Source organism: Ranitomeya imitator, chromosome 10 (assembly GCF_032444005.1).
Source record: "Ranitomeya imitator isolate aRanImi1 chromosome 10, aRanImi1.pri, whole genome shotgun sequence".
Taxonomy (NCBI): domain Eukaryota; kingdom Metazoa; phylum Chordata; class Amphibia; order Anura; family Dendrobatidae; genus Ranitomeya; species Ranitomeya imitator.
The window spans coordinates 124,614,337-124,623,920 of record NC_091291.1 but is presented as its reverse complement, the minus strand read 5'-3'; positions in this window follow the sequence as shown (position 1 = coordinate 124,623,920).

The window sequence follows — 9,584 nt, the reverse complement described above, 5'->3', positions numbered from 1 at the left end:
TCACCAGCACTGTGGAACAACAAGCACTAGTGGCACTAGAGGATTTGCTAACAGAACAACAATCTGACACTACTGGTAATTTTCCACACTCGATCGTGCCCAAATCACTTACTGTCCTGCCGACTTCGGACTCACTAGGGAGTCGGATGTGCAGTCTTAGACTTTCCTGATGCTCAGCTTGAGTTTGGGCGTCGGCGGTGGTTTGCTCTCTGATGTTCAGCTTTGCAGGAGTTAACTTTTTGATTAGTGTCAATTGAAGACTGGGGCTGCTGGGAATGCCTTCTCCCTTTAAGTATGGCTTAGAACATCCCTGGATGCGGACTATAGAATTTGCGTGCCTCTTGCATACTGGTCCTGTGTTGGCTTAGCTGTTGATACTCATATCTTAATTTATGTTCTGGTGAAGTATACCTTGTTGTTTGTCCTTCTCTCTATTTGTATTGCGTCCCTCCCTACTCACATATTATGTCTTCCTTATAATTTGCTTTGTTGTGTAACATAGTAACATAGTAACATAGTTAGTAAGGCCGAAAAAAGACATTTGTCCATCCAGTTCAGCCTATATTCCATCATAATAAATCCCCAGATCTACGTCCTTCTACAGAACCTAATTGTATGATACAATATTGTTCTGCTCCAGGAAGACATCCAGGCCTCTCTTGAACCCCTCGACTGAGTTCGCCATCACCACCTCCTCAGGCAAGCAATTCCAGATTCTCACCGCCCTAACAGTAAAGAATCCTCTTCTATGTTGGTGGAAAAACCTTCTCTCCTCCAGACGCAAAGAATGCCCCCTTGTGCCCGTCACCTTCCTTGGTATAAACAGATCCTCAGCGAGATATTTGTATTGTCCCCTTATATACTTATACATGGTTATTAGATCACCCCTCAGTCGTCTTTTTTCTAGACTAAATAATCCTAATTTCGCTAATCTATCTGGGTATTGTAGTTCTCCCATCCCCTTTATTAATTTTGTTGCCCTCCTTTGTACTCTCTCTAGTTCCATTATATCCTTCCTGAGCACCGGTGCCCAAAACTGGACACAGTACTCCATGTGCGGTCTAACTAGGGATTTGTACAGAGGCAGTATAATGCTCTCATCATGTGTATCCAGACCTCTTTTAATGCACCCCATGATCCTGTTTGCCTTGGCAGCTGCTGCCTGGCACTGGCTGCTCCAGATAAGTTTATCATTAACTAGGATCCCCAAGTCCTTCTCCCTGTCAGATTTACCCAGTGGTTTCCCATTCAGTGTGTAATGGTGATATTGATTCCTTCTTCCCATGTGTATAACCTTACATTTATCATTGTTAAACCTCATCTGCCACCTTTCAGCCCAAGTTTCCAACTTATCCAGATCCATCTGTAGCAGAATACTATCTTCTCTTGTATTAACTGCTTTACATAGTTTTGTATCATCTGCAAATATCGATATTTTACTGTGTAAACCTTCTACCAGATCATTAATGAATATGTTGAAGAGAACAGGTCCCAATACCGACCCCTGCGGTACCCCACTGGTCACAGCGACCCAGTTAGAGACTATACCATTTATAACCACCCTCTGCTTTCTATCACTAAGCCAGTTACTAACCCATTTACACACATTTTCCCCCAGACCAAGCATTCTCATTTTGTGTACCAACCTCTTGTGCGGCACGGTATCAAACGCTTTGGAAAAATCGAGATATACCACGTCCAATGACTCACCGTGGTCCAGCCTATAGCTTACCTCTTCATAAAGACTGATTAGATTGGTTTGACAGGAGCGATTTCTCATAAACCCATGCTGATATGGAGTTAAACAGTTATTCTCATTGAGATAATCCAGAATAACATCCCTCAGAAACCCTTCAAATATTTTACCAACAATAGAGGTTAGACTTACTGGCCTATAATTTCCAGGTTCACTTTTAGAGCCCTTTTTGAATATTGGCACCACATTTGCTATGCGCCAATCCTGCGGAACAGACCCTGTCGCTATAGAGTCCCTAAAAATAAGAAATAATGGTTTATCTATTACATTACTTAGTTCTCTTAGTACTCGTGGGTGTATGCCATCCGGACCCGGAGATTTATCTATTTTAATCTTATTTAGCCGGTTTCGCACCTCTTCTTGGGTTAGATTGGTGACCCTTAATATAGGGTTTTCATTGTTTCTTGGGATTTCACCTAGCATTTCATTTTCCACCGTGAATACCGTGGAGAAGAAGGTGTTTAATATGTTAGCTTTTTCCTCGTCATCTACAACCATTCTTTCCTCACTATTTTTTAAGGGGCCTACATTTTCAGTTTTTATTCTTTTACTATTGATATAGTTGAAGAACAGTTTGGGATTAGTTTTACTCTCCTTAGCAATGTGCTTCTCTGTTTCCTTTTTGGCAGCTTTAATTAGTTTTTTAGATAAAGTATTTTTCTCCCTATAGTTTTTTAGAGCTTCAATGGTGCCATCCTGCTTTAGTAGTGCAAATGCTTTCTTTTTACTGTTAATTGCCTGTCTTACTTCTTTGTTTAGCCACATTGGGTTTTTCCTATTTCTAGTCCTTTTATTCCCACAAGGTATAAACCGCTTACACTGCCTATTTAGGATGTTCTTAAACATTTCCCGTTTATTATCTGTATTCTCATTTCTGAGGATATTGTCCCAGTCTACCAGATTAAGGGCATCTCTAAGCTGGTCAAACTTTGCCTTCCTAAAGTTCAGTGTTTTTGTGACTCCCTGACAAGTCCCCCTAGTGAAAGACAGGTGAAACTGCACAATATTGTGGTCGCTATTTCCTAAATGCCCAACCACCTGCAGATTTGTTATTCTGTCAGGTCTATTAGATAGTATTAGGTCTAAAAGTGCTGCTCCTCTGGTTGGATTCTGCACCAATTGTGAAAGATAATTTTTCTTGGTTATTAGCAGAAACCTGTTGCCTTTATGGGTTTCACAGGTTTCTGTTTCCCAGTTAATATCCGGGTAGTTAAAGTCCCCCATAACCAGGACCTCATTATGGGTTGCAGCTTCATCTATCTGCTTTAGAAGTAGACTTTCCATGGTTTCTGTTATATTTGGGGGTTTGTAACAGACCCCAATGAGAATTTTGTTACCATTTTTCCCTCCATGAATTTCGACCCATATGGACTCGACATCCTCATTTCCTTCGCTAATATCCTCCCTTAAAGTGGACTTTAGACAAGACTTTACATAGAGACAAACCCCTCCTCCTCTCCGATTTTTACGATCCTTTCTAAACAGACTGTAACCCTGTAAGTTAACTGCCCAGTCATAGCTTTCATCTAACCATGTCTCGGTTATTCCCACTATGTCAAAGTTACCTGTAGATATTTCTGCTTCTAGTTCTTCCATCTTGTTTGTCAGGCTTCTGGCACTTGCGAGCATGCAGTTTAGAGGATTTTGTTTTGTTCCAATCTCCTCGCTGTGGATTGTTTTAGAAATGTTCTTACCTCCCTTCTGAGTATGTTTTCCTGGATCTTCTTTGTTCAAGTCTAATGTTTTTCTTCCCGTCCCCTCTTCTTCTAGTTTAACGCCCTCCTGATGAGTGTAGCGAGTCTTCTGGCGAATGTGTGTTTCCCAGGTTTGTTGAGGTGTAGTCCGTCTCTGGCGAGGAGTCCATCGTACAAGTAATTCACACCGTGGTCCAGGAATCCGAATCCTTGTTGTGTGCACCATCGTCTTAGCCAGTTGTTTGCATCAAGGATCCTGTTCCATCTCCTGGTGCCATGCCCATCTACTGGAAGGATAGAAGAAAAAACTACCTGTGCATCCAGTTCCTTTACTTTCTTCCCCAACTCTTCAAAGTCTTTGCAGATTGTCGGTAGGTCCTTCCTTGCCGTGTCATTGGTGCCAACATGTATCAGAAGAAATGGGTGGACGTCCTTGGAGCTGAAGAGCTTTGGTATCCTATCGGTCACATCCTTGATCATCGCACCTGGAAGGCAGCATACTTCTCTTGCAGTTATGTCCGGTCTGCAGATGGCTGCTTCTGTGCCTCTCAGTAGTGAGTCTCCCACCACCACCACTCTTCGTTGCTTCTTGGCTGTACTTTTTGCTGTCACTTGTTGCTGTGTGCCCTTTTCTTTTTTGCTTGCTGGTATTGCTTCATCCTTAGGTGTGCCATCTTCATCCTCTACAAAGATTTGATATCGGTTCTTCAGTTGTGTGGTTGGTGATTTCTCCATGGTCTTCTTGCTTCTTTTGGTCACATGCTTCCACTCATCTGCTTTTGGAGGTTCTCTGACACTTTTTTCACCTTCTGTGACCAGTAGAGATGCTTCTGTTCTGTCTAGAAAGTCTTCATTCTCTTTGATGAGTTTCAAAGTTGCTATTCTTTCTTCCAGACCCCGCACCTTTTCTTCTAAAAGGGCCACTAGTCTACACTTCTGACAGGTGAAATTTGATTCTTCTTCTGGTCGATCTGTGAACATGTAGCACATGCTGCAGCTCACCATGTAGGTTGTCACATCTGCCATGTTGCTCCTAGATCCTGCTGACTTGCTGTGTGTTTTCCTTCTTGTGTAATCTACTCAGCCAAGCTCTCTTGCATTAATGTCCTACAGGCAAAAATTCTTTCCAAGCAGCTGGTCCCGGCTGTACCCAACGATCTTCTAGCTTAGGGAGACTCTTCGCTTTTCCCAGAAGGCACCTGGAATATGCAAATTAGCCTCCTCAAGCTTGAATCCCTGGTTTGGTGATTCTTTCCAAGCAGCTGGTCCCGGCTGTACCCAACGATCCCTGTCTGTCATTGTCTGTAGTTTCCATTACGGTTCACATCCTGGGGGGTTGAGGGTTTGGTTCAGGGCTGGACAGGAGATAGGGACAGGTCATTGCTTAGGCCTCCCTACCATCAAGGGTACCCCTGAGCTAAGGAAAGTCAGGGCTTCCCTAGCCTGAGGGGCAGTTCAGAGGCCCCGGTTCATTATCTCCTGTTCTCCCATTGCTCCTCATGACATTTACGTTCCCTCCCCTGTCTATATGTTCACAGCTAGATATCTTCTGTGGACTAGTAACTGAGGATTTGTAAAAGATACCCAAGAATATACAGAATGACAATCTCACAACCGTGCAGAGACAAGCTTTGAGAGAATTACAATCATTAGACACTGTGGCTATTAAATCAGCAGACAAGAGGAGGGAACGTCGTGGTCTGGCCGATCAAGAAGTACGAAAGGGAGGCTTTTCTCCAGTTGAAAAATAAGAATACATACCATGCATTCCCTCAAAATCCTAAGCAGATCTTTACTGCTAAACTTAAGTCGATCTTGTATCATGCCTACAAGTCAGGTTGGAGTCCAGGGCGCATGCGCTGCAATTATTGGCGCCTTCCTATTTTGTATATAATGCTGGTATGAGACAGGACATGCTGTCTACTCTCCTTTGAGAAACAAGCATGTAAAATGCACATCAGGGGCCCCAAGGGAGGCTGTAGTGGTCAGGACCTACAATGAGTAAGCAGCTGTTCATGTGCTGTGGCTTTACATGTTCTTGACATATTGGTACACCCCACTAGTATCTACATTGTCCTTCACTAGGTGTCACATATAGCCTGCGCAGTAGCAGCTATCCAATCACTTCTATATACACCGATAGATGCTATTGGGCATGCACCGGCAGCGCCATCTTGGAGGAGAATTTTTTTTCTCTAGCAAGATGGTGCAGCCAACGCCAGTGTGATGCCCCAGGGTCCTGGTTGTCACAGTGCCATTGCTTTCCTCATGGGGAGAGTGTTGTCATGCTTGGAAGCGATGGAGGATTCCTTTTTGACAGGTAATCAGTACATACAACACGCTTTGGACTCCAGGCCAGAAGGTGGAGCTCTACACCCGACTTCAGGGGAGCTGCTCTCTCTGGTCGGGAGGAGGAGTTAGTTGCTAGGCAGTTGCTAGGCAGTTGGGAAGAATTAGACAGTTGGTGCCAGACAGCAGACTGGAGCAGTCTGAGGCAGAAGGACGAGTGAGGGGCCGCAGCCTGAGGTGCTGTAGCTCCCAGATAGCGAGATACAGAAGGAAGAACAGCTTGTAGCTAACGTGCCAGAGAGCGAAGCACAGGAGTGTGACAACAGGGGAGAATAGCTGGGACTGGGCTACATCCCGGATTGAGCGCAGACAACAGTAGCCGGAAAACTGAGGTTTTTGTGGGACTCTAAGACACAAAGCAGAAACCAGCAGGACAGCTGGATTATACATCGCCTGTTCAACCTAACACCCAAGAGACACAGTGAAACATAGAGCCCGGGTCATGATAGAGACCCTGTAAAAATGCTCGAGTCACCTGTCATATGAATTTGTGTCCCAGTTCAACAAAGGACAGAGATAACTGAGAGATCCTTGCTACAAAGCCATAGGCAGTAAGGGACTGTAACTACACAGCGCTAGAAGGAAGGCTTTTAACTCCACCTGATAAAGCTGGACTCTGAACTCGCTTCCAAGCCGGCCGGACCCTGACTGTACCTGTGATCTGGTGCTCTGGACTGTGGCTACCTGCTACCATCAGTAAACCAGGTAAACAGACTGCACAACTGTGCCCTTCGTTCTTTACTGCACCACTCACCATCCTCCATCTATTCACTGGGAGCCCTGGGAACCTACTTCACCTGTGGGAAGTTATACCATCTGGCTGCCATAACATCACCCCACAGGACCCCTTTAAGCAGCGTTGGTCATCTCTGACCGAATACAAGAGGTGGCATCACGAACATTTATTATTTTACAAATCCCTTTAAAGACTATCAATTTAACATGGGCGCCCAGGGCCACGGACCGGGTCACTGCGGCTGTGACACGTCCCTTTAAGTAACAGACCCGATACCGAGTACCCCACGGCCCTAGTGGGCGACTGACCTGCGCAGTAATAACCATCAAATCACCTCTATATACACCGATAGCTGCTACTGTGCAGGTGCGATGGGTGCCATTTTCAAATGGATTTTTTTTTTAATATCAGGATACCCTCAACCATAATAATTATACACAGTACACATGTAATCATGAAACCTGCCTGCAGAAGTTTTTTTTTAGTATTTATATATAATATTCATTATGTATACTATGGGGCGAGTCACTGAGCCATCATTATGACTAGCTAATCAGAGCACCACATGAAGACCCCTCCACAGCCCAACCCAAAGCACGAGCATATCATTAACTAAAAGCTGAAAATAAAGATTACACAACAACCACAAGACGGATTTCATTACCAAGTATCATTGTAATCAGTATAACGGCGCCGACTTGACAATGTCTGTAGGTTACTGTGCACAATCCTGCTGACAGGTTCCCTTTAAGCTCTCTCACTCTTATCCGTTCGGTCAAGTACGACTCTTGGTCATTCTATCGATCATCGCTCACCAGGCAGTTCTATCATACGTTGCTTCTATCAGTTCTCCGATGGTCATTCCCAGGTCGCTCTTGATGGTGTCGATCTAGTGGGTTCTTGGCCGTCTTCTTCTTCTCCTGCCACTGACTGATCCAAGCATGATGTCTTTCTCCAAAAACTGACTCTGCATAATGACTCCATAATCTGCTAATTTTTGTTTGGTTATCTTGGTTTCCAACGACTGTTTTGGCTTGGTCCAAGACATCTCCTTTGGTGATCCTCGCTGTCCATGGAATCCGTAGAAGTGTTAGCTAAGGAGGCAGTCTATACTGTATATCAAAAGAGAAATATCAACTTTAGCCCAGAATCGGAGTTCAGGTGCCTCTTTGTTCTGTCACATTAGGGGATTAACAATGGAATAAAATATATAAAATGAATGTAAACAGAAGCCTAGGTTTATTTTCTCACTACTTGTTCCTAGGTGAAGCCTTCTCGCCTCTGACTTCACTGTTGATAACTTGCGAATGTAGAAAATTCATGGGCTGTTGCTTACTACTTGGTATTTCCACTGTACGGGATTTATATACTGCAGCATAGTAAAACTGATGAGCGGAGAACGGGAGAGAGGCTTCATTTCCTCTCGTCCCATTTTGTCCTGTATTTTTGATATTACTCTGCCTTTAACAAGACTTCAGACGTCTGATCTTTTCTATAGATCTTTTTTTATACACCATTGTAACACAGGAAGTCTAGATTGTGCCGCTAATGGCGTGTTATTAACACCAGTTGTCTAAATGCGGTAAAGTTCTATTTGCATCTTTTTTGTCTTTTTTTTTGCTTTTTTACCTGCTTTACATTTGCCCCATATACTCCTTTTAATTTGTGCCTATTTTGTGCATCCGCTTGTTTGCTTGTTTTTATGTTTGCCATTATAGGCGTGTTTTCTGATTTGCAGATGATTGAGTCCGATACATCAATTGCAACTTTTTAAAAAGTTGCTAAATTTTTGCAAAATTTTTGTCAATTCACCCCTTCCAGGGGTGAATTTATGTATGCCTGAATATATTTTTTTTTTATCAAATTTTGTGACAAGTTTACAAATGATGAGACTTCTTGCACTAAAAAGTTGCAAAAGGGTAAAGGCAAATAAAAAGAGCATATCTGATATGGCGCAAAATTTATGAACAAATACCGCAAGGCATAAAAAAAGCAAAATAGGGCCCTTGATGTTTGTGACAAGGGAGCATGTAGAGAGAAGTATTTGCCTAATGTCTGAAAAACATCATACTTTTATATCGCTATAAAGTTTAATATATGGATCTTATCAATTAAGGTTCATAGAGGAAACGAAAGGAACATATATTAAATGCATTTTTATGTATATTTTAAATAATAACAAATTTGAGGCAAATTTTGTTAAAAAAAATCCAGATTCGTCCAAATTAAAAAAAATTTTTGTTAGATTCGACTTGTGCAAATCAAAAAACATGGCCTGATCATACCTTATCCTTATAATCTTTATATTTTATTAAGTTATTATTATTATTATTTTGTAATGTGTCCACATACAAATGCTGGCTGTCCATGATTTTTTTTCAAAAATTAAGAAAATTAAGTATTCACCACCATCAAGTATCTGGCCAACAGGATAAAGGCACAACACAGGTGTACAGATGAGATAGATAGATAGATAGATAGATAGATAGATAGATAGATAGATAGATAGATAGAGGCAAGGATAGATGGATGGATGGAGGCATGGATAGATAGATGGATGGATGGAGGTATGGATAGATGGATGGATGGAGTCATGGGTAGATGGATGGATGGAGGCATGGATAGATAGATAGATAGATAGATAGATAGATAGATAGATAGATAGATAGATAGATAGATAGATAGATAGATAGAAGGATGGATGGATGGAGAGATGGATGGATAAATGAATGCATGGATAGATAGTAAGAAGTTTAGATGGATGGATGGATAGATAGAAGGATGGATATAAGGATAGATAGAAGGATGGATAGATGGACGGATAGATGGATGGATGGATAGAAGGATGGATATAAGGATGGATAGATGGATGGATAGATGGATAGAAGGATGGATATAAGGATGGATAGATGGATGGATAGATGGATGGATGGATAGAAGGATGGATAGAAGGATGGATAGATGGACGGATAGATGGATGGATGGATAGAAGGATGGATATAAGGATGGATAGATGGATGGATAGATGGATGGATGGATAGAAGGATGG